The sequence below is a fragment of the Zonotrichia leucophrys genome, chromosome 11 (genome assembly GCF_028769735.1).
Source record: "Zonotrichia leucophrys gambelii isolate GWCS_2022_RI chromosome 11, RI_Zleu_2.0, whole genome shotgun sequence".
NCBI lineage: Eukaryota > Metazoa > Chordata > Aves > Passeriformes > Passerellidae > Zonotrichia > Zonotrichia leucophrys.
The window spans coordinates 1,787,973-1,813,973 of NC_088181.1; the positions used below are offsets into that span (position 1 = coordinate 1,787,973).

Sequence of the window (26,001 nt, forward strand, 5' to 3'; positions counted from 1 at the left end):
TCTCATGGATTTCACAATGCAGGATCAGCTCCTGGGAATTCCTGGCTGCAGGGAATTCAGCTGGACACAGGATCCTGCTCTGACACGAGATCCTCTTTGGGCTTGGTGCTCCTGTGCGAGTCCATCTTCCCTCTCTCCTTTCCTTGGAATATCTGGCTGCTTGCACCACCTTTCCTGTCCCAGCAGCAGCATTCCCTCACACCACAGATCCCAGCACAGGACACCAGGAACAGCCTGCAAAGGTCACCGCCATCATTTGATGTTCTCAGAACGTCTGGATTCCTTCCGGATTTCCCTTGTTCCAACAAAAAAAGAATGGATGGAATGAAGGAAGGGGGACAGCCGGCCCCAACTCCAGGTGCAGCCTACCCCAAATCCTTCCCAGCCAGCTGAGCTCCCCTTTGGGCATCTGCTGAAATCCCCAAAAAGCTCAGGAGCCATCAGGTGGTCACGAGACGCGGAGCTGCTGTCAGGAAATTTCTCCACCGTGGTTTGAGGTTCTGCCTTCCAGCCTTATTTTCCTCAAGCTCCCTTTTCTTCCCTTGAAAATAATCCCTTCACTCAGATTCTTGTGGTGCAAAGCTTCCAGTAAGTTCCAGCCTGGAATCCAGGCAGGGGGATGGATTATCTGCCTGCAGTAGGACACCTCACTCCAAGCAGTCTAATAACATAAAAATGATATATTTGAAGTGCTGCTCCCTCAATAATACCTTTAAATGGACTCCATTTATTTGAGCATTATAAATAAAAGTGCTGGCACATGTGGAAGTTTCTCTTGGAAAAGGGGAACAATGAACTCTCCAGCTCCTTCAGCCTCTCCGAGCTCTGGTTGCCAACCTCGGAACTGCAATTCTCCAAGTGACTTTAATAAGCAAAATATTCCATTTTCCATGTATTGCTGCTCTTCAGAATGGATCCAGTTCTGGGGAGTGACAAGGAAAAGCTGTGGATTTCTGCAGAGCAAAACCAAAACTCATCCAAAGCTCATCAGAGCCCATTCCAGGGGCTGTGACCATCACTGGGACATTGGCTTCATCCTTGTCCAGGAAAAGAGGACCAGCTCCATGCTCATCTCCAGCAGCTTCCAGGTGCCTCCTGCTGCTGGAGCTTTGGTCCCTCTTACACTGTGCAAGAAGCCAAAAAATTATTCCAAGCTCCAAGTCCCCAGAGTCTGGAAAACTGCAAATCCAGACCCAAACCTTGGTACTTTGAGCTCATCTTTTCATGGGAGAAATTTGAGTAGCCCTGAAAAGATCCTTATCAGTGGCATTTTCCAGCGCTCCAAGAACGCTTTCTCCGCTTTTTTGGTTTTAATAATTCCAGCATCAACTGGAAGCTCTGGGGGATTTTTCCACATGTTCTGACACATTGCCTCCATCCCCTTGGATATTCCTGGAGGGATGGATCATATGGTGCTGACAGTTCTGAGCACCTCACTCTGCAGGAAAGAAGAGCTAAAAGCCTTCCCCTGGATAAGAAAACAGACAGGGAATCTGATGAGCTGGAGCTGCTCTGAGGGGGAAATGAGGCAGCACCAGCAGCACCTGTGGGCACAGAGGGCTGGGAACACAAAAACCTGTTTAAACCACAATCCCAAAACTCCTGGAAGCAGGTTGGCCTTTTGGATAAGCGGTTGTGCTGCTTCCAATGACTTCATCCCGAAGAAGGGTGGCCATTGGGCTCGGGGAACTGGATCCTCTCCAATATTCCCTGGCTCAATCCCCTCCCCAAGCCCCATTATCTCCAGTCGTGCTCGGAGCTCATCCCACCGCTGCGGAGATTCCCAAGGCACCGCCTTCCATCCGACTGGGTTTTTCCTTTGCCAGAAAAACACTGCAGAGCCTTGACCTCCCCGTTCTGGCATCGGCGCTTCCCGTGGAACGCGCGGCTGCTTTCGCGTCCAGCTGGGATGGCTGAGGGTGTTTGTGCTGTAACTGCGGCCCAGCTGCGGGGCCCGGCGGCAGCCAGGCATGGAGCAGCCCCGCAGTGAGCGCCCCGGTGCTCCCCGGCTTGGGGACGGCCAGCAGAGCAGCTGAGGGCTGGGTGTGGAGCTCCACCAAGGGCTCCCCACCCCATCCACTTCTCCTTTCCCCGAGGATGCCGCGCTGTTCCAGGAGGGTGTGGTGGTGTTACGCCATGGAACGGGGCTCCGTGAAACGCGGGAGAGCCGCGCTCGCCCTCGCAGAGTTTGGGGCCAGGGAAAGGTGCCCTGGGATGGAGCTCCTCCAATGTGTGTCCTCCAACATCACTCCAAAACCTTGTCCAGGTCGGTCTGCCCACACCACACCTTCCAGTGCTTTCTCCAGGCTCCCAAAAGGCCCAATATCAGCTAGATCCCAAGGTCTTGGATGGCAGGACCACATAGAACACAACCAGCCCTGAAGGAATCATGAAAGGGTTTGGGAAGGGACATTAAAGTTCATCCCATTCCATCCCTGCCATGGCAGGGACACCTTCCACTATCTCAGGGTGCTTCAAACTCTCCAACCCAGCCGTGGACACTCCCAGGGATAGGCCAGCCATACTTTCTTTGGGAACCTCTACCAGAGCTTCCCCATCCTCACAAGAGAGGATTTCTCCCAAAAATCCCAAGTGTTCCATTTCACTTCATACCCCAACTATGTGCTTGCACTCATTAAGAGTCAAGTACACCCTTTTAATTAAGACTGGAATTAATTTAGCACACCCCTGGAACATCCCAAATCCCTCCTGCAACACTTCATTCTGAAAATGCATCTCAACTCAAGAAGTTTCTCCTCATTTTTAGGCCTTTTTCCCCCTCACAGCCACACAGGGAGAGCAGCAGATTATTCCACTTCCCACTGAGGGCAAGATCTCCATCTGAGCCAGCCCTCCCTGCAAATACATCCTGATCCTATCAATCCTCGCTCAACTTCTGGAATGGCTCTTGTTTATAAAGGCAAGACCTACAGCAGGACACTCAAAATATTTCATATCAGGCTACGCTACAGTGCCTTCCTGACTGGCACGTTCAGAACGCCTTGGAATTGATCCGGCCAGGATCAGAGCCTCCAAACCCTTGCCTGGTGATGGGAATTCATGTGTAAAGCCAGTAGTGATAAGAGAAGGAAGTCAGCATGGTGAAAAGATGAGAAGCTCATGAAAGCCACTGGCATTGTCCAGACACAAGAAAACCTCCCAGTGGGAGCCACATCCTGTTGCAGAACCAGCTGGATTTAACACTTCCCTGCAATCTCCTTGCACAAGCCCTGAATTTTCCAGCAGAACCACCATGAATGTCAAAGCTCAACACAAAGTGGCCTGGAAAAAACCCAAGCATCACCAAATTCTGCTCTTCATTCTTCCCCAAGGGCAGAACTGGATACACTTGGATTGAGCAAACATCTTTCCAGACAAAAATGCAAGGAAATGGATTCATACTCATTTTTGCAGGGATCCTGAGGAATTTTAAGAGCCAAACTTGTGCCAACCCTGTCAAACAGTGCCAGAGTGACAGAGCAAATCTTGGATTATCCAAGTTCACCTCTGAGTTTTCCAGAGGATTTTCCAGCCGTTCTCATTTCCTGGGTTCCAAGTAGAAAGGAGGAACAGCTCCCACCCCAAATATGGGGGACATCCCAACCAAGCCCTCACCTCAGTCCACAGCTGCTTCTGTAAATCAAACAGCTCTTCCCTCCAAATTCCCCCAGAACTGCAATTCCAGGTCAGACTCAGAGGACAAAACATTGCTCAACTTCATAAAGCACAACGTTAATCCTTGAGGCAAAACCCAGCCTTAGTTTAACTCAGCTCTGCATAAACCAAAACTTCAGCGGAAAAATCATCAACTATTGAATTAACAGAGATGTGGGACCAACTTTCACATATTCCAGTTTTTTCTTACTGGGAATCTTGGGTGCTGTGAAAGGCTCAAAGTTAAATGTGAGGGAACTAGACAGAGTTCACTCAGCACATCTCCCTTGGAATGGGACCAGTGGGTGTCAGGAACCGGCCAGAGTGGGGAGCAAAAAGGTTTGCAGGAGATTCCTTCTTTTCTCTTTAGAGCAGCAAAGTGCCTGAGGTCAGGGTTGGAAGATTCCTGGTGGGGGCCCTGGCTCCTGATAGAAACAGGGAAGGCAGAAACAAACTGGGCTAAACCTGGTGACAAAAGTGAGGGAAAAATCACAAACTGGGCTAAACCTGATTACAAAAGCGAGGGGAAAAACAGTCACAAACTGGGCTAAACCTGATGACAAAAGTGAGGTAAATAAAAAACAACTGAGGAACCATAATTTGACAGTGACGTTACGGGGAAACATAAAAATAATCCCAGTAGTGATGTCCGAGAGCCAAATTTGATGAATTTATGAACAATGCAACAGGTTGGAAGCTCTGCCTTCAGCAGGGACCAGCCCCAGACTTTGAGGGGAGATGAAGCCCCCCCAGAATTTGCCTCAGGTTGAGGAGCAGCACCCCAGGGACGTGTCCCTGGCCCGGCAGAGCAGCACGATAAGGAAAGCTGTGCTCACGTGCAGAGCTCCGAGCGACCTCAGACTTGGCTAAACCTCATCCCCTAAACACACTCCAGACCTGGATGGCTCAAAGGGACCCAGCCTCGCCTGAAAGCTCCAGACCTCCAGGAAATCAATGGAAAATTTTATAGCTCACATGCAAGCAGGGTCAAGGGCAGAGCGTGCACGGAGCCTGTCGAGATGTACGTTCAGGAAAACAAATGTGTGCATTCAGCTGGGAAGGGGCTGGCTCATCCCTGGGGGAATCATCTCCTCCACCCCATCCCACGGCAGGGAGGGAGTTGGGGGGATTGTTATCATCCACGTGTGGGCCAGGAAAACCCAAGTCATCCCTTTACCCTTTCCAACACCTTTCCAGCCGCGCTGGAGGCGAAGCCATGCGTGAATCCCTCCGTCCCTCCTCGCAGGGAAGGGGAGAGGAGAGGAGAGGGACTCAGGAATGTGCAGCCTGCTCTGCCATCTGCTCCTGGCACGGGCCCTCTGCATCCCAGCCATCACACGGGGCTTGTGGAAAAGGCACAGCCCCGCGCCAATCCTCCCTGGTTGGAGCTCCTCAGGACTATATTTAGGATATTTGGGAAGGAGCGGGGTGTTATTGGTTGTTACCAGGACAAAAACATGTGATTCAATCGGCAACAGCTCGGTTCCACCGGGCCACGGCATCATGTGAGTCCTGGTAACAGCCACATCTGCCAACTTCCCAAGACTTCTGGAGTATTATTTTTCCTATTTATTGCTCACTCCTCAACATGTTGAACAAAGACAGGGACTTGCTGCACGCCGCAATCTGGACCCACCGTGTCCCATCCAGATCAGAGCAAAACAGCTCAGGATTGGGAAATACACAGCGTGATTTAACCCATAAATCCAGGATTTCACTGGCACAGCTGCTCTCCTGGAACATCACGCCAGACATCAATGAGGAAAGGCTTTGCTGGCACTGCGAGAGCCCATCATGTGGCTCAGCTAATTAAAAACTGACCTCGGCCATCATCATTAAATGTTGTAATCACAAGCCTGCAAGTGATTAGATGGAGAAACAACACCCCCCCTTCCTCGTTCCCAGGGATCAGCAGCTGACTAAGCCCAACTGAAGGCCCTCAATCCTTTTTATAAACAGCAGAGCTCAGCTGTTGTCAGGGATGAGGACACCCAGGAATTTTGACCAGCCAGCATTTCCCTCTTGCTCCACAACCAGATTTTTGCCAGACATGGAACAGTCAGTGCTGACTCCAACCCCTCTGCTTCCCCATCCCACCAAGAAGGGGATGGCAGCCAGAGAACTCAGCCTAACCCATCTCAGGCACTGCTAAAAAGGTGATTTAGGTGGACACGATACCATCAGCTACCAGAGGATGAATTCCAGCCCTGGCACTCAATCCTTGACAGGTACACGAAGACACAGAAATTGATTTTCAATTCTCTGGGAACTTTGCACTCCCTCTTAGGTTAATCTGGGGACGTTGTACGCTCAGCAGAATTGGAAAAGTTAATTAAGGGCAGATGAAAGATGATGGAAGTAGAGAATGGATAAGAGTCAGGATGTTCCTTAGAGGATGGAGAGGGGAGGCTGCATTGGGAGCCCACAGGGTTCTTCATCCCCAAAAGCCCCAAAACCCTGGATCACAGAGGGAGTTACAAAGGTAATTTTCCTGAAATGACCTGGAGGTACCACGACATCTCTTGGACAGGATCCTTACCTGTGCACCACCAGCACCTCTGCCAGCACATGGAGAGGAAGAAACTCCCCCAAATTATGACAGCAAAAAAAAAACCCAAATCATTTCTGCTCAGTTATAAATCCCTGTGTTCATCTTGTGTCATTGGAATCCTTAATGTTGGAAAAGACATCTCAGAACATCAAATCCAACAATTAACCCAGCAGCACTATATGTTCACCACTAAAACATTCCCATTCTTGGTGTTCTTTAGTTGGGACTTTTGTTGGGGATTTTTGCAGTTGTTTGGCGTTTTAGTTTTGGAGTTCTTGGGTTTTGTAACCTCATTCAGCTCTTATCTCAGTGTCAAGCTGTGGAACTCATGGTCCCAGCTTGATTCTGCAACACCCCCAACATCTGACAACCCAGTGTGATGATTTTCGTGTTCAAGCACCTCTTTTGTTGCGTGTTCTCAGAAACAACCTTCAAATCATCGCATCTCCTTCCTTTACGCTCCTTCCAACCATTCTAAAAATCCACTGTGGGCAAAACACCTCCAAAACACTCAACTGCTCCCCTTTTTCATTGCTCCTGCCTCTGAATTTCTGATTTTTCTGCCTCCTTGGTGGGAGGAATTTACTCAAATGAGCAGCAGCACTTGAGGCACAGGCATTGAGCCTATTTATATAATACAAGATATTTTCCATGTGTTTTGTCGGGCTCTTCACACTTCTGTTTGCTTTTTTTCCACCACTGCTGTGTTTGGTGCCAAAGGCTACATTGAGCAACCACTGAGGGCTTTAAGCACTTCTTCTCTATTAATATAATAAACTCAGAACAGGAAAAAATTGGAGAAGCAGCTCCTTGGCATCTGGCAGGGAAGAATTCAGCTCCCAGCAGCTTCTCCCAGCTCCCAGTGCCACGTCCCTGGTGACAAGAAGCCAACACCAAAACCAGGTGGCCAAAGGGCTACTGGATCTGCTGGTGGGTGAAGCAGAACCACGAGGGAAGCACCATAAAATAGCCTGGAGTGTATTTATCCAGGATTTTCTGGGTGTAGGAAGGGTTTGAACACCATGGGAAGGGTGTGCACTGGGCTGGGCTCTGCACAGGCCCCACAAGGGGACCCAAGGCCCTGCATAGGCCCCAAAAGGGGACCCCAGATCCCACACAGGCCCCAAAAGGGGACACTTTTCCAACCCTTCCAACACACAGAGACCAAATGGATGCTCAGAACCAAGCCAGCTCCAAAGACAAGCTTTCCTGGAGAATATTTCCCCTGAGGTATCCAGGCTGCAGGCCAGGATGCTGCTCCACAGGGTTAGGCCTGTGCCTAGGCTTAGGAATGTGCTGAGCTCTGCTGCTGAACCTGGTCCTCTCAGACCCACCTTGGGTCACAAGCAGGAAATCAGGGATTTGGGATGAGCCAGGATCAACCTCCCAGCTGTGCTGGGCTTTTATCATCATCTCCCACCGCCAAACTCCCTCACATGCAGGGTCACACAAGAACCACGTGGACGCATCCAGCGGGATTCCCTCAGGAGATTCAACATGCAAAACTGATTTTCTTAAGTGCTCTGGAAGTGTTTTTCATTCCCACTTTATTTCAGGTCACTGGATATTCTGAGTGGGAAGGGACCATCAAGTCCAGCTTTTAAGTGAGGTCCATCCAGGCATTGAACCACGACCTCTGTGTCATCAGCACCACACAGTGACCAACAGAGCTGATCTCACTGAAGAATTCCAAGCTTATCCCTTCATTATTCCAAGATTCCCTAGTGTTCAGTGCTCCACATCACTTACAGACCCAAAGAGCATCACAGGCAACCTTGAACTTGGCATTACCTGAGACTCAGCCCATCAAGAGACACACAAATCAAGATTTATCTGTCCTTTTCACACTCCCTCAGCCTCTAACACCACCAAATATCCCGGTTCAAGAACATTCCACTAAGTTTTTCCCTCCAAAGCCAGAATTATTACAAACTCCACAGCAACAACCCAGTCCATGCTCTCTGGGAAACTTCCAGAAGATTCTGGAATGATTTGGGTTGGAAAGGACCTTAAATCTCCCCTCATTCCAACCCCTGCTGAGGCTGAGCTTCCACAGACCAGGCTGGTCAAAACCATGGAAATTAAATGTCATTGGGAGCTGCTGATCTACACAGGAATCATTTATTTGGGGAAAATCCAACCAACAAACGTCCAGCCCTCCAACAACCAGGTTGTGAACAAGAATTTATAAATTTATCACAAATCCCTGTGAAACTCTGGGCAAATTTAGGCCCTGGAGGCTCCTATTAATCAGCACTAAACCTTCCTCCTATCAAAAAGGGAAAATCCTCCATTCCAGGCTGCTTCCAGTTGTTCCTGGCACAAGGCAGCATTTCTTATTTTTAAGACCCCACCCCATGTTTTTGATTTTGTTATAAGTAAATTAGGGACCTACACAAGGTTAAAAGGAAACACCCCAGGATCCATAGGGACCAAAAGCAGGGAAGAGGCCTCCAGACTGGCATTTTCTCTGGATAAGGTGATCTCATGTTCTTCCAGCTCTGATACACAAAACAAGTGTGTGGAGAGACTTTTATCTCTGGAAAAAAATAACTTTGCTTTCTGATAACATCAAAAAAGCTCCCAGAATGGGGGAAAAATTGAGGAAAAAACTGAAATACTATAAAAACCTGGAAAATAATTAATAGATTTTTCTGTGCTTTCATAATAACATTCACTTGGGTAACCATAAAAAGCGATTATTATGGTAATAAAAGGATGAATAATTTATTATGAATCCCAGACAAACTGTTCCCTTCCAGAATTCTAAGAAGACTCCATGCATATGAAAATCATCTCTTAAATGTCTGTGTTTGCTGTAGCCATGGGGCCAGAAAGGTCTTCCATGGGTTTATAGGATTGATTTTCATTTCCAAAACTCTTCTTAGGAGTTAAAATGGGAATATAAACCTGATCACGTTGGAACCTCAATGTGCAAGTTGTAACTTGTGTTCCCATTTACTCAGCTCAGGGATCAGTTTTGTCTGTTGCATTTCCAGACACAAATTTGGGAAAGGGGATTCATGTGCAATTCAATCAAACTGGCATTTCCTCAACACACAGAACTTGATATCCAAAATACTGCTCATAACTTTTGTTTGCAGAAGCATCCAGAACTGAAAGGGGCTTTTGTATGGACTGACCCTCCCAGAGACTGTAAACTGTCAGAAACAGGGAAGACAACCAAATAAATCCAAATAATAAATCTGAAATCCAAGAGGGGGAACTTTTCACCACCCAGAGCTGAAAACGCTGCAAACAGACCTCAGTGTTAATGAAAAAATTCCCAACAAAGCACAAACCCACAAAACACTGGGATTTCACCAGACTAGGGCTAGACGGGATAAGGAAAACTTCCCTGGGAGGGTGGGGAGAGGCTGGGATGGAATTCCCTGAGCAGCTGTGGCTGCTCCATCCCTGGCAGTGTCCCAGGACAAAGCTTGGAGCAACCTGGGACAGCAGAAGGTGGAACTGGATGAGCTTTAAGATCCTTTCCAACCCAAACCATTCCATGATTCCATGGATAACCCAGCAGTTCCCAGCTCAGGGAACCAAATCCATCCCCTCTCCACACCTGCCCCAGGCAGGAGGCTCCACAGAAGCCCTGAATTCCAACAGCAAGGAGCAGAGAGCAGAACTGCAGCTCCTTCCAAAGCAAACAGCCATAATTCAGGATTTGAGACTTCCCAAAGCACCGATTGAAAAGAGCAGGAGCTCTTTCCTAATAAAGCCCAACTGCCTGGTCTGGGTTTCCCAGCTGCTCCAAGTGCACACAATCTGGAATTAAACTCAGCTAATCTAAACCATGAACATGAACCATCCCTTGGTTAGATCTGCAACCCTCTGCTTCCAGCCCCAGATCATTTTCCCCGAGTTCAAGAGCAACAAATAAACCTCCAGAAAGAAAGAGGAATTGTGGCAGTGTCTCGTGCAGCCTGCTATTAAATAAGTCCTCACACAAACCATAATAAAATTCAATTTACTGGACTTTGTAAAACGTGATTCCCCACCTTGATAATTAAAAAGATACTGTAATAAAAGTCTTTAGTCCTCATGTGCTGCACATTTGTTCCCATCTGATTTTTATCTGTGCAGGGGGATTAAAAGAACATGGAATTGCTGGTGCAGCCTTTGCATGCAGGCACAATGTCAGGGAGATAATTCTGGTGTCACAAGAAATTCAGAGTTCGGGCCTCAGCAGCCCAGCATGGACCACCACAGCCCAGCCCAGCCCCCTGTGGCATCAGCTGGGCTTCCCTGAACAGAATATCCCAAATTTTGGCACCTCCCTTGCTCAGGACAGTGGGATTAGTGCTGCCTTTCCACTCTGGAGTCAGCACCAAGCTCAGAGCAAATTTGGAATTAGTTAACAAGAGAAGCAGGGGTGCAGCACCAGCCCTTCCCATCCAGGTTTGCCAATGCCCAGGATCCTCCTGCCTGCTTTCCAAGAGAAAAATGGGAAACTGCTTGACTCAAACTGAGAAATGTGCACACTAAATCATTTTCCCTGACTTGAGCAGGACCAGAAGGACAATTCCCTCCCAGCTGAAATCCCACAGTTTGCCTGAGCAGTCTCTTGTTCTCTTAGCATCATCTTGGGGCACAGCACCAGCATTCCCAGGGATTTTTCCTGGTTTATTTGCCCCTTTTGACCCAGATTCTCCAAACCAGCTGGGGTTCCAGCCCCACTCACAGCCACGCAGATTCCTCAGAGCTGGTTTGGATCCAGCTCCTCTGCAAGGCCAGAGCTTCCACAGGTTAGTTTGGGTCAAAGGGACACAGCCCTTGGAATGAGAATTTCCATTGTTCCACTAATCTCGGCCAAAAATCAAGAAATGCTTGGTTGTTTCCCCCAGCACGCTGGGGCTGTGAGCAGAGGAGGCTCCATGAGGGTCACTCTGGAATCTCCATCCTCACAGCCAGGAACTGATCAGGAATTGTGCTGGAAGCAAAACAGGATCAACCACAGGGAAACGCCACCAAGGACAACCACAGAAATTTGGGATCATTTGGGTTGGAAGGGACATTAAAGGTCATCCAGGCCAACCCTTCCCAGCAAGATCCTAAAGATGTCAGACAGTGCTCCAAGCTCATCCACATGGACACCATCTCTGGTTGAGGCAATTCCAGTTCCTGACTTCCCTTGGCTGATCCAAACACGGGATCTCAGCCCTTGGAGTGAGCACAAAGGGAACCTGAGTGCAAAATAGAAATCCTCCATCCGAAAACATCCCCTTCCTAAAACCCAGGCACACACACCCAGCCTGAGCAGGGTCTGCACTGGCTGGTTATTGAACATGCATTCTCCACCTCAGGACAGGCTCCATCCATCCTGCTGGAAAACACCCCCAAATCACAGGGAGAATCAGGCAAAAATCACTCTCCTGAAGCAGGAGGCAGCATGGGTAAAGCAGCATTACAAAGCTCTCCAAAAGTCTAAGTTTTACCAGAGGAATTATTTTTTAAATCTGCTCAGAAAACACACCCCCAAATCAAGTTAATTCCCAGCACAGGTTGTGCTACAATCCCAAAGAATATTAATTTGTAGGTCCATTCATTATGGGAGCAGCCTAAAAGCACTGAAGCATTTTTATTTCACATATGGGCCTGGAATGAAGCTGATTTCTCCATATTTACCCAGACATAAAATAACATCTGTCCATCGAGCAGACAAAGCTCCAGGCTGGATAACTTCACCCGGATAAATCCCAAACTTAGATCATGCAAGGAGTAGCCAAGAGTAAAACATGAGAATAAATGAGAATAAACCATGAGGAGCAGCACTGCCACAGGCTGAAAAGGCTGATCCTGGAGCTCCTTTCCAGCCTCAGTGATCCCATGAGATCAGGAATGGGATTTATTATCCCAGCCAGTGATGGAGCAACTGGGCTGGACTGGGAGGCTGTGCCCAAAGAGCAGCACAGGAGAGAGGACACAGGTTTGGAATCTCCAAAATCTCTGGCAAAAACAAGGATTTGAACCTCACTGAGCACTTCAAACACTCCCACTGCAGAGACAAACAATGATGGGAAAAGCCAAACCAAAACCCCCCAGAAATGCAAATATTCATGGTGGGTTTTCTCTTTTGGGATCATTCTGAAATTGGGATCTACACCTTAAACCTGAGCTCAGCTGCTGCCAGACAGAGCAATCTCTGCCAGCTTCAACATCAAAATAAATTAAAATAGAGCTGTTAGGCTTTTTCCCTATTAGAATAAGAATAAAAAAAAAAAATCAGTGTATTGAACTATAAAGTATTTTTAAAAAGCTAATTCATTTACATAATTTAAAACTGCAGTCACAAAAATCTTTACAGAGAGAAAAGAGAGGAAAAAATACAAATAACAACCTGTGCACACAGGTCAGGCTGAATTCCTTATGCACACTCCAGAATCCAGGAGGAGTTTGGGAGGGATTGCAGCTCGCAGCCCTGTCAGCACACGAGAGGGCACTGTTCTGTAGGCTCAGCTCAAAGCCATCCCTGCTCCTGAAATCCATCCCTGGGCTCAGGGAGCCGCTCTGGACAATCCCACCTGGAGCCAGAGGTGGATGGAATCAGCATCCTCAACTCCTGCCAGGCCATCCTTCCCCTCCCTGCCCAGCAGCAGCAATATTTGGGCAGGGAATGATGACAATCAAAGCACTTTTCTTGCCCCAGTTACCAAAGGTCCCATTTTTCAGCATTATGAGACAGGAGCTGACTCAGGACAAGGATTTTGGTTTTGTTTTATTCCTGGGGGCATCAATCAGGTGTGATGGAGAGTCAGGGTCTAAAAACCTTCAGGAGACTCCCAGGTCCAATCCAGGAAGGGAAAGTTATTCAAATTCAGCCCAATATTTAAGGTTTAAACAATGTGATCAATAAACTCAACCTTACAAGAGAGGAGCCCATTCAGGACAAGTTATTTTTTTGGTGGTGGCATCTGCCTTGGATAAATCAGGTGTGATGAAGATTTCACATGGCATAAAAACCTTCGGGACACTCCACATCCAACCCAGGAGGGAGAATTCATTCAGATTTAGCCCAGTATGTAATGTTTAAACAAATGAACCCAAAAACTTGGATTAAATCCACTGGGAAGTAACTGATTGGAAATTCAAGTGACGCTCCAGGGCCTCCAATCTGTGATTCCAAGAGGTGCCAACACCTCAGGATGCAGCAGGAGAAGAGTTTTGACCAAAAAAGCAAATTAACCAACAGGTGTAACAGAGTTCCAAAGCCTCACAGAGCTGAAGCTGCCCCACACTGAACCCTGCTGAAATCTGCTCCTTGTAGAAATTCCAGATCCACCTTGTGCCACCAGACTGCCACACCTGTCACTGCACTTCTGCCCTCTGAGCCCAAAATCCTGGTGTTCCCCACATCCTGCCTGTTCCTGCAGCTCCCCAGCAGCCCATAAATAATGAAATGATTTCAGACACACTCAGCCCCGCTCTCAGCTCCTGTGCTTCTCCTGCAGCACGTGCTGACAGATGCCACATTCCTGCTGCTGCAGGGCTCCTGGGGAAGCACAGGCAGACAGGAACAGGAGGGAGGCAGGAAATTGCTCTGTTTGGGATAAAAAGAAACGTCTGCACAGCTCCTGTGAGGACAGCAATGCTCCCACTGAGGCACAGGGAGCTGGGCCCCCAGATTCCATTTCCTGCCCCCCAGAGCAGCTGATTTCCCTCCCATTCCCATGAAAGATTTTCAAATCTTGGAGCTAAGTGACAAAAAAATTGATCAATCCAATCATTCTGGCTGCTTTTTGGGGGCTTTTTTTCTCTTTCTGAGCTGGATGTTATTTGGAATTGGGCATCACCAGCCCACTGTGGCAGCCTGGCACTGCCACCCCAGGGGCCACAGCCAGCTCAGGGCAAACCCAGGAAACCACTCAGCCCCTTTTTGGTTTTTTAGAACACCCCCAAGAACCCCTCAGCCCCTTTCTGGTTTTCCAGAACATCCCCAAGAACCACTCAGCCCCTTCTTGGTTTTTTAGAACACCCCCAAGAACCACTCAGCCCCTTTTTGGTTTTTTAGAACACCCCCAAGAACCCCTCAGCCCCTTTCTGGTTTTCCAGAACATCCCCAAGAACCACTCAGCCCCTTTTTGGTTTTTTAGAACACCCCCAGGAATGACTTCACCACTTTTTCTTTCTCAGAGCAACTCCAGGAACCCTTCTGCCAGTTCTGGTTTTCCAGAACATCCCCAGGAGCCCCTCAGCCACTTTCCAGGTCTTCCAGAACATCCCCAGGAACCCCTCAGCCACTTTCTGGTTTTCCAGAACATCCCCAGGAGCCCCTCAGCCACTTTCTGGTTTTCCAGAACATCCCCAGGAACCCCTCAGCCACTTTCCAGGTTTTCCAGGACATCCCCAGGAACTGCTTTGCCCCAAAAAGGCTTCACAGCCAAATAAATTTCGCAATTAAATCCCTCCTGCAAGTTCTGAGCTGATGGCCCTGGGGAGGCTTCTCCCAGCTTCCACAGCCTGGAGATGCTGCCAGGCCAGCAGAGCTGTGTCCCCAAGGCCACCCTGCACCCCTGGAACACCAATTCCTTGTCCTTGGGCAGCCTGGGAGGTTCCTGAGCTCCTCACAGGGCTCAGGAGCTCATCCCCTGTGCCACACTGAGGGATGGTCACTCTCCCAATCCCACCCAGCTGTGACCACAGGGATCTGCTCAGCTCCAAGGGCTCTGAACCTGACTTTTCACAGCGCTCTGCTCCTCCCCTGGCTAAGGAAGGCCAGAGCAGATGGATCCCAACAACCCCAATCCATGATGGGCATTGTTCACATTCCAGGGGACAGCCAGAGGTGTTTCCTTTCCAGCTCAAACGATGACAAAACCAAGGGGAACACCCCCAAACTCCTCATCCTGAGTCAAGAGCTCAGCACACACAGGAGAAGCAACAACTCCTCAGCATCCTCCAATCCCATCCCAACGGGATCACATGGAGAACATTATCTACCTCCTCTTGGAGGCACTTCACCTCCAGTCTGGAAGCAATTCAGCACAACACAGCTCATTAAACTCACTCAGGTTTATGATTAAAGCAGCAAAATGGAATTGGACTGAAAGGCAGGACAGGCACAGCACAGCCTGGAGGAAAAATGGGATTTCAGGGAGCACAGAATCACTGGGATCAATCCCCCAGCACAGGATCAGAACCAGAACTGATCATCAGTCACACAGCTGACCTGGAAATATTTTTATTCCCTGGTTTTGCTACACAAAGTCAAATATTTGTTTTCCCCAGATGATGTATTTTGGGAAGTGAGTAAATGGGGTTCAAGGGGGGGATTTATCACCACCCTCTGTCTCAGATGTCTGTCCTGATGGAACTCTGAACATGACAAAGGAATGGTACCTATGGAGATGTCTGGAGATTAATTAGATTGAAAGGAAAAGGAGGAAAAGGTGGAAAAGGAGACACAGAGTTTCCTTTCAGGATTTTTCCCTAAAATCCACTGCTCATTTCAGAGCTCACAGAACAAGGCATCAAGCTGCCCTCAACTCCAAATATTCATAATATAAAAATATCCAACAACCAACTGCTTTCCTTGACCAGTGTGCCCTCTAAATATTATCTTGAGATGTCTAATGAGAGGAAACTCATTAGAGTAGTGAGCATCATCAGCTCCAAGAACTTCACTCCCTTGAGGACACACCAGGAGCCAGCACCTCATGGTGGGACTCTGCAGCCAACAAGGATCTTCCTGTGGTCTCAATCTCCTGTAAATCTCCAGGAACAACAATCCCTTCCCCTGCAATGCAAGAGGATTTTCAAGTGCATTTCTTCACAAAGCTGTGAGTCCTGAAGGGACCATGAACTCATCTGTGCTGACCTCCTGCACCTCCCCAACAACCCCATTTCCTCACTCCCCCACTCCATAAACCCCCAAAACTACATAAAATCCTAAAATGGGGGTCCTGGCTGAGCAGCCTGCCGTGCAGGGCTGGTTTGAGGAGCAGCAGGGGACAGCAAATCCTCTGTGGCACTTCCATCACAAAGGCTGGGCCGTGGCCAAGGCAGAAAGTGCTGGGGTTTCGCTTCCAGCTCGGATTCTCACTCTATCTTATCCTTTTGTTTCCAAAGTTTTCTCTTTCAAAACGATCCCAGTGCATAAATACCAAGTCACTCCATTTATTTTAGCTTTTTCTTCAGAAATGCAGTAGATTAAGAGCTTTGCAATCTCTTGCTCTCATTTTTTTTTTAGCCCTTTTTTTTCACACTAACTTCTACATTTTGACATCCTTTGGAAAAGAAAAATAGGACCGATTCCACATGGTTTGGTGAGGGACACGAGGCTTCCCTTCACACCCATCCCAGCACCCCAGTGACCTTTTGGGAGCTCCCAAAGGTTTTATTTATTCCCTTGGCAGTGCCATGGGGAGCACCCCTGCCTCAACCCCAGCTCCAGCTGCATCCCAGCCCTTTTCATCTCCATGGGCTGAGCTTTGCAAAGCTCCCAGAGCACAGCTCCTCCATCACCACCCTGCCCTCCCCACCCAAGGCTGAGCTCCAGCAGCAGGAATTTTATCAGGACTCGGGGTCGCCAAGGAGGGGATGGAACAAGAGCAGGCCAAGCTCACTGAGCCCAAGCACCAACCTCCCTGATGAGGAGGATTTTTCTTTCAGATGTCTCAGCCAGTTTTGGATCCTTTGGTGTGGCTTCAGCCCGTAAAACACTAATTGTTCTCCTCAGATACACGGCCAGCCCTCTGAAAAAACACCCGGCTTTATTCCAGCTACCTTTGTCAAACAAATCCTTCAAGGATGAGGCAACTTTTTGCTTGACCTCCATTTAATAAGTGTCCATCAGAGCCCACATTTGTCTCCAGAACCACAACTGGAACAGTTTATTGGGGCTTTCTCCTCCCCTGCAGGAAAGCAGAGCCATCAAGGGATGCTTTACTCAGCTGTGAAGTTCAATCTGAGCATTGAAGCCACAGCTGCTTTTCCCAGTGTTCTCCAAGGAAAACAAAATTATCCATTAGTGCAGGGCACTGGGAGCAGAGAATTTGGGAGCAGCCATCACTCAGGAGCAGCTCTCAGGAGCACAGGCACTAAGTGGGAATTGCTAAATAAAGTCCTCACGTTTCATTAACAAAGAGCCCTCGGCTCCTTTATCCGGCAAATCCGGCTCTTAGGCCGAGTCATAACAATCCATAAAACTGACTCGGAGCCTTCCAGCAACTCCTGCAGCTCTGAGGAAGAAGCTGAGCAGGCAAACCCGAGTCACCACAGACAGAAACGTGTTACTCCAGCGAGAAATGAGTTACCGCGAGTCAGGGCTACCAGTGCCACCCCATGACTCGAGCCAGGCCAGCTGCTTTCATTCCCACCCAAGCCTCAACCATCAAAGGCTCCGACAAATCCCGACTCTTCCCAACTTTCTTGCCCACCCAACAGCTATAAACACCCAGTGAGCCTCTCTGGTGAGTAATGGGAACAGAATCTGTTCCGTGGCCGCGCGAGCGCTCGCCGGGGGCTCTCTGGTGGATTGGGCCTCGCGCAAACGTGCAACGTGATGTGATTTCCCACAAATGTTCCTGCCAGCGGGGTTCTGCGCTCATCCCCAGCGGCTGGGGAATAAACAAAGGAGCAAAAAACACCAGCGAGGCTCAGCGCCGGGTTTGGGATTGGAAAATATCCGCGGAGGATGAGCACGTGACGGGAGCGGGGCCGATGCACGGGATCAACTTCCCCGTGTTGGGAAAGAGGGAGAATTGGCCTTGATTCCCTCTCCACTTCTGCAGCCTCGTTTAGGAGAGGAAACAGAGGTAACAATTCATAAACCAATAAAATCCCATCTGAAAACCATCCCAGAAATTGGTCAAGCGCTTCCCAGCCCGCCTCGGGCGCTGCGGTGCCGGCGCACGCCAGAGCTGCGAGGTGATGGAACGGGCGGGGGGCTCGGGCTGACAGGAGCATGAAAGGATTTCAGACACTCGAGCCACGGGGATGGCTCGGGTCACACATGGGGCTGCTCCTCCTGACAGGCTCCATCTGGATCAGGAACAGCTGGGAGGAAGATTGAGTTACACAGGCACGGGGAGAGCACGACCGGAGCGGAGCGGCGGAGACGCCCAGGTGCTCATCCGGACAGAGATCCCAGGTTTTCCAAGGCCTCCAAGAACCTCCAGTCCCTCTGCACAACAGAATTCCTGTTTCCAAGAGCCCTCACCATGAGCTCTGGGAACAACTGGAACAAAGATCCTGGATTTTCCAAGGCTCCATGAACCCCTCAATTCACTCTGTACAAGGATATCCCTGTTTTCAAGGATCACCACCTTCAAACTTCACCATGAGCTTTGGGAAGAACCAGAATAAAATTCCCAGGTTTTTCAAGGCCTCCATGGACCTTGATTCACCCTGCACAAAAATATCTCTGTTTTCAAAGGCCCTCACCACACTATGCAGGAGCAACAGGGAGTAAAGATCTTGGGTTTTCCAAGGCCTTCAAGAATCTCAATTCACTCTGCACAATATCCCTCTTTTCCAAGGTTCCATCACCTCTTCCTGTAATTAAAATCTGAGATGCCAGGGAGCAAAATACGGAGCCCAGACCACCAGAAGTAAAATTCAAATGCAAGCACAGCACAAATATTCCAGCATTAAAACCTTTGGAAGTGGCATTCAACAAGAAAACAGCACAGAAATGCAATGAAAGAAATAAGAAATGCAGTACCTGGCGCAGGTGTTCAGGAGGGGAATTCTCACAGTGTGGAGTCAATAATCCTGCCTGGGAAAAGAGAGAAGGAAAATTAATATTCTGATAAAATTTAAAATAAAGATCTTTTCTAATTGAACAAAATAAAGATAATTCATTAAAGCTGTCAACACTTAGATTTACTGATTAAGTAGTAGAGACTTTGGGGTTGTATTTTTCTTTACACCAGGGACTTCTGATAATAACAATTTTCAATTATTATTAATAGTTAATGATTATTAATAATTATTAATAATTCTGCCTTTTATTCTCCAGAAATAGCTCATTTTAACAAATAAAAAGCTTGGAAGAAAAATCTGGAACAGTCTCAAAGGAATCCTTTCATAGGGAAGTTACATGGACAGGTTCCTCCAGCAGCTGATTCCTTCATACACCAAATCAGGGAATTTTTTGGTAGTACAAATATTAGGAATAGCCACACATCCCATTTACTCCACAGAACTCTGGAAAAACCTTCAGGAAAGACCATTTTATTTTCATTTTCTCAGTTAAAAAAATAAAATCAACAGTTAAACACCTAAAACTTCAGGACATGCTTGGCCTCAATGATCTTAAATGTCTTTTCCAATCTAAATGATTCTGTAATTCCATTCTTGTCATTCCCAGTGATCTCCATTGGCACTGATGGCTTAACAATCAACCAGGTTCATCAGCGCAGCAAGAAAAAGGTCCAAAACGCAAATGCCACTAAAATCCCAATAAATCCTCATCCATTAGAGCCAACATTGGCATTTCCTGCCTCTCAAGTGAGGGGACACATCCCTGGAATGTTCCAGGGCAGGATGGACGGGGCTGGGAGCACCCTGGGATGGTGGAGGTGTCCCTGCCATGGCAGGGGTGGGACTGGAGGAGTTTTGAGGTCCCTTCCCACCCAAACCATTCCATGATCTCACCCAGAACCACAGCTCTTGGGAAACGAGCCAGAATCCCCCTCCATTCCCTCATTTATTACAAATCCATGATTTTTTGGAAACAGCTCCTGATTTCTGAGCGTTCAGGGCTGGCAGAGCTGCAAACCCTTTGGACTCAGAGCATCCATGGGGGAATCCCCACCGAGCTTTGCTCCACACCCACGCAGGGAACACTGAGAGCAGGACAGCTCCTACCAGGCTCACAAACACACCCAGAGGGGAACGTGCCTCCCAATCCCTGCTGAGCACCAGGGAATTCCCTGTCACAGCATCCATGGCAAAGCTGCTGCACAACAAACAACACAAAGCATCCCCTCAAATCACGGCCAGCGGCTCAGAATGCTCCAAGGAACGCTCAGGATATAAATATTTATGGGGCTTGATGAACTGCAGCCCTGCACTAATGAAAGCAAGGCTGGAGAAATGGGCCTGGACTGTCCTCTGCCCAAAAGGAGGAGGATTGGAGTGTAAATGTTCCTGCTCCATGAAACAATTCCTGCTCCATGGCAGGGCCAGCACACAGGGCACACCAACAGCAGGGGATCTTCCCCTGGAGCTGCAGAGGGAACCCAGCCAAGCTGGGCCAGCAGTGCCCAGGTGTGCAGATGTCACCAGGACACCTGGACTGGGCTAATCCTGAGCACAGCTGGGATTCCAACCCCATTTCCCTCGGTTTGAACCTTGTCCAAGGCACAGACAGGGAGGAAAACCCTTCTGGGAAGGGGGATGGCACCCAGGAGGTGAGCACAGGGAATCCTCCTGCACGGGGTCAGCAGGGAAGGAGGGGATTCTTCCCTCCTGTCCTGCTCAGGTGAGACCCCACAGCAGCTCCAGCTGTGGGAACTCCCACATCAGGACATGGAGCTGCTGGAGTGAGTCCAGAGGAGGCCAAGGAGATGCTCTGGAGCCAGGCTGGGAGAGCTGGGGGTGTTCAGCTGATCCAGGAAGAGCTCAGAGCCCTTCCAGGACCTAAAGGGGCTGGGGACAAGGGATGGAGGGACAGGACACAGGGAATGGCTCCCACTGCCAGAGGGCAGGGCTGGATGGGATATTGGGAAGGAATTGTTCCTGTGAGGGTGCCCAGAGCAGCTGTGGCTGCCCCTGGATCCCTGGCAGTGCCCAAGGCCAGGTTGGATGGGGCTTGGAGCACCCTGGGACAGTGGAAAGTTGGGAACGCTCATGGCAGGAGCTGGACTTGAGGACCTTCAGAGATCCCACCCAAGCCATTCCATGATTCAGCCATTGGGGATCCCCTGATCAAACCCACCATAATTCCCATGCCCAAAATTCCATCCCAGTTCCAGGATAAGGAGGTGGCACCTTCAGGAAGCCAAACCCCCCCTCAAGGCCCTGGGAGAGTCCTGAGTGCAGAATTGCAGCTGTGAGCAGCACCAGCCCTCAGTGCTGCACACTCCCACAGGGAACTCTTGCAGACACCCTGCCCTGCCCAGTGTTATCCAGGAATTCCATAAAAACATGGAATTTTCCTTTCCCATTGCATTCCATCCCCCCTCAAAAACAACCACGATAAGAAATGTCTGCCTTGAACCCATGGGAATTTCAAAGAGGAAAAGCTGCTCATCCCAGGAAATGTTTCCTCCAGAGTCTCCCAGGTGTCTGATAAATTCATGGATTCTCCCAGCTGGATTATAAACTCCTGAAACTCCTCCAAAAGGATCAGGGAGTGAGATCACAAAAAAACCAACCCAACCATGTGGCAGCAGCTCTGGCCTCGATGGCTTTCCAAGGAAATCAAAGCTCCCTGCACGTTCCACTTGCTCTGGATGCACTCTGGGAACAATCAAAGCCACATTTGGTGGCATTCAGCTCCACCTCAGCCACTCCAGCAGAATTTAGGTCAGCCTGACCCTCCCAGGATGAGCTTCCCAAGGGATTCAGGATCAAGGCAGGGCTTTTATAGAGCAGCTGGCAGCCAGCACCTCCCACAGCTCCATCCTCTCCCAAAGCCTCCGTGAGCCAAGAGTTACACTTGGAAAAGGCTCTGAGCCCCTTGGAAAAACAAGGCTGTGCCCTCATGCAGAGGGAAGGATGCACCTGCACTTCCCCATGGCACAACCAGCGCCCCAGGGCCCTCTCCTGCCAGGTGGGGACATTCCAGCCCCCGCAGGAGCCACCGGCTGTGTTTGCACCGTCCCCATTTCAAGCAGGGAATCAGGCACAGGAAGTTTTCTGTGGCACTCGATTTAAGCAGGACCATCTTTGCTGGCTGGGAGGGAAGCTTTTCATCCCAGTTTTTTTGGGATTAGGGTTCAGGACATGGTTCCTCTTGGCTGCATGGAAGGAACTTGATGTTTTCTGCCCAAACAGTCCAAGGGGATGGGATTAATTCTGGCAATATTTGGTGGAACAGAATCCCAGGTCCAGCATGATCCCTCAGCTGCCTCCAGAGGGATGGAGGAGGCAGAGTGGTGGGAGGGGGAGCCTTTCCTATCCAAAAACCTCATGTTTTGACTCCATTCCATTCCAAAAAGGGAAAAAAACTCCAACACCAGAGGAACAAACCCTCAGCCTCCAAGGTCTTGTTTTCATTCCTGTGTGGAACTCAACCCCTCTGGCTCTGTACAAAGCCCAGATTTTGTTTTCTGGGCATTTTTAACTTTCCCTCCACCAGCATTCCCATCCCATACAGGTGGAGCTCCCTGCAGGAGGGATTGCTCATCCAGGGATCAGTTACCTGTTTTCCACAGGGATACAAAACCCTCTGGTTCTAAAGACAATTCCTGAATTTCAGCCTCTATAAAGACAAAAGAATTCCAGGAGAACCTTTTCCTCCCTTCCTGCAGCTTCACCTGGCAAAACTGGGATCCAGCTCCATCCCATCAGAGCCCCCAGCCCCCCAAAACCAAGGATCAAGGAGCTGCATCCACATTCCCACCCTGGATTTAGCAAACTTTTCACATTTGCATCATTCCATGCCCATTTTGTGGGTTTATTCCACATCTCCCTGATGCAGGATCTTCTCCAGAGCCTGCAGTTTTTCCCTGGATGAGCCATTTATCTCCAAACCCAAATAAAGAACATTTTTAGGCCAGGCCAATGCATGGGAAAGATGCACTTTGAGTGAACAGCTTGAATTAACGAGCCAGTAAAACTTAAATTGACCTTTTTGTAGTTCTTGGCATTAAAGGGAGCATCAAACTTCCCCTTTTTTTGCTGGAATGGCAGAAATGGGTGCACAGAGCTCAGTTATGGTATCAAGTGATGCATTTCAGGTTTGCTGTCAAACAAATAGAGATAAAACCCCCCTTTTCTCTAGGAGAGCCTTTTACTGACTGATAACCAGGATAATTAGATTTTAACTGGGCTGCCCACAAAGAAGCAGCATTCCAACCATCCCCTGCCGCCTTCCCAGCTCAAAAGGCTTTGCAGGGAGAAGCAGGAACCATTAAATCCCCATTTCAACAGGATCCTTGTGTTTCCCAGAGCGAGGCCATTAAAAGATGCACTGATACCTCCAGGATTGGGTTCCTCCATTTGGGGAAAATGGGATGGTCATTTATCAGGGCTGTGCTGCAACCTGATCCGAAATAAAACCCATTTATTTCCACATTTGCTCCAGCTGAGGCCGGGATGCTGAGCCAGCTGTGCTGCAGATGTGCAGCTCCTGCACCCCTGGCAGTGCCCCCAGTGCCACCCTGGGCTTTTGGGGGCTCTTCCTGCACATCCCAGGGGAAATTTGGTCTCAGCAGGGGTTTGGAAAAGGCGCCAGGACCTGGATGCACACAGGATGAGCCAGGTCCTGCCCCAGCCCAGCTCTTCATTCTCCACTTCTCTCCCTGAGAGCCCCGAGTGCTCCAGGTGTTCATAAATTGAATTTTCAGCTTCCAGGATGGCACTGCACCCTCCCAGCCAAGGATGGGGTCAAATCCCGGACTCATTTCACCCAACCCAGCAGAGCTACTGCCCCTCCCTCCCTTGGGGACAGCATTCCCAGATCTCTGCCTCCAGCAGCAAAGTCCTTCACCAAACGTGGGATTTTTACTTGTCCCCCCTCAAAAAATTTTTAAAATTTTCAGTTAGGAGGGAAATGGGTGTTTTGGGATAAAGGGGCAGAATTTTCCAGTTAGGAAAACAAACCAGCCCAGCCATCCCCACTTCCTAAAGCAGATGACAACCATGGAGGCACCAGCTCCTGCTTCCCCTTTGCACGGCTCCCATCCCAGTTTCCTCCAGTGCCAATTCCCAAATCAGTGCCCTCTTCCCACCAGCAGCCCCTGAAAAAACCCAGATTTTTCCCCCTAGGAAATCCCTCCCTTTTTTCCCCTAGGAAAAGGGACGGATACAAGCACTTGCTGCAGAGGTTCAAGAGGGCAGCCAAAAATTCCAGGACCTCTAAATCAGGTTTATGAAGCTCTTCAAACACCTGACAGGTGAAGGCAAGCCCACAACTGAATCAGAGGCTCTCAAAAAAAAAAAAAAAATTTTAAAAGCCGAGCTCAGCTGCTCTTTAATCCTAGAAATATTCAGACCCTGTGGACACGTAAAGGAGCTTTAAAGCTCTCCTGGTACCCAGCACAGCCCGGGAAAGATCCCAGGCAAGGCACGGGGCCGTTTTTCCCTTAATTAGCCCCAAAGTGGCGGCACCTGCGCAGCCCGGGGGGTTAATTGGTTGATTAGTTAATGAGCGGGGCGGGGCCGCTGATGAGCCCAAGCGGTTCCAGCTGGGAGCGGAGCACGCTCAGCTGGGCAAGGAAAGCAAAAGCGACTTTCAGACAAAAGGGAGGAAAAGCATCCCAAGGCCGAGAGATGCATGGAAATCTCGCAGCCGCTTCGGAGGCTCTGGCTCAGCCCCAGGCGCTGCTTTTCCTGCTCAATTCACAAGGACTCCGCTCCAGAGGGAGCACAAAGCGCTTTTTGTTCCCCTTGTCCAGATGTGAGAGCGGGGGAAGCCGGAGCGGGGCAGGTCGGGGTGGCACAGCCTGGGATGGAGCCCCCCAAAAATCCCAGAGTGCGGGGGAAGCATCCGAACAAACCCAGAGAGCAGGACGGGTTTGAATTCGGGGCTTTATTGCAATAATAATAATAAAAAAAGAGGATTTTTAGCGGCAGAATGCTGTGTCGTTCCAAAGGGGAGCAGAGGGAGAGCACAAACCCCCCAAAATTCGGATTTCAGGGAGGCTGCTCAGGCGGAGCTCACAGGACGCAAGGAGAGGAATAAAACCAGCAAACCCCAGCCCAACAACAGCCAAATACTCATTACAGCTAAAATCGGTTAAAAAGGGGGGAATAGGAGGAAAACCAGCCGTACCTTGGGGTGCCAGCGGAGCACAGGAGCAGCAGGGATGAGGTTTGGGACAAAAGGAGAGGAAAGCGGAGCAGGGAGCATCCCGTGAGGCAGGAATGGTTTCCATATCCTGAGCCTTCCCAGCCCCAGGGCTGAGGGGCTGGCACCGAACCCTGCTCCGAGCGCAGGGGAAGGAGCGGGACGGGCTCTGCATCCCACACAGAACCCGGCACGGCTCAGCCTCCCGCCCAAACATCCCGGGAAATCCCAAATCCAGCTCCAACAGAGGCGGCTTGGGGACACACAGGGGACAGAGAGCTCAGGACAAAGCGGGGACACACAGCTCCCTGACCTACCACGGACACAGAGGGGACAGAAACCTCACGGACCTGCTGGGGACACAGAGGGGACAAAAAGCTCCCTGACCTGCTGGGGACACAGAGGGGACACACAGCTCACTGACCTGTCGAGGACAGAGCACACACCCCTCAGTGCTGAGCTCCGGTGCTGGAAGATGCCCAAAGTTCCAAAAATAGGCGACAAAATTTCCATGGCGCCTCATCCCCCAAATCCAGGTGGTCGCCAAGCCCGCTGCAGCCCCTTAGGAAGGGGGGAAATCTCCTCTAATTCACTTACTGGCCCTAAAAACCTCAAGAATGAGGAATAAACGCCACCAAAAGCTCTTCCCGGAGCAGAACCAGAACTTCTGGGCGGTTTTAGTCCCGCAGGCAGGTGGGAAATGGGCTGGGCGGGGCTCGCCCGTCCCAATCACCCCATAATCACCCCATAATCACCCCAATTATCACCCCAATCACCCCGTAATCACCTGCAGCTGCTCTGGGCGGTGATGGCCGCACCTGGGCAGCGCTGGGCACCTGCAGGGAAGGGCATTGGCTGCTCCCATCCCGATCCCAGAGCCCTGCCC

The 26,001-nt window shown here is 49.7% G+C and overlaps 1 long non-coding RNA gene across 2 annotated transcripts; it reads right to left on the reverse strand.

Annotated features, from left to right (window-relative positions):
- Nucleotides 1-28: 28 nt before the first annotated feature.
- On the reverse strand, nucleotides 29-25,816 carry LOC135452797 (uncharacterized). 2 transcript variants are annotated; one of them, XR_010441698.1, is made up of 3 exons: nucleotides 25,540-25,739; nucleotides 18,879-18,932; nucleotides 29-2,378 (listed from the first exon to the last, which is right to left on the reverse strand). It is a non-coding gene; the product is annotated as an uncharacterized LOC135452797 (long non-coding RNA). The 2 variants fall into 2 exon arrangements; XR_010441697.1 differs by lacking the exon at nucleotides 29-2,378 and adding an exon at nucleotides 15,336-15,950 and having other exon boundaries at nucleotides 25,540-25,816.
- Between the last annotated feature and the right edge of the window lie 185 nt (nucleotides 25,817-26,001).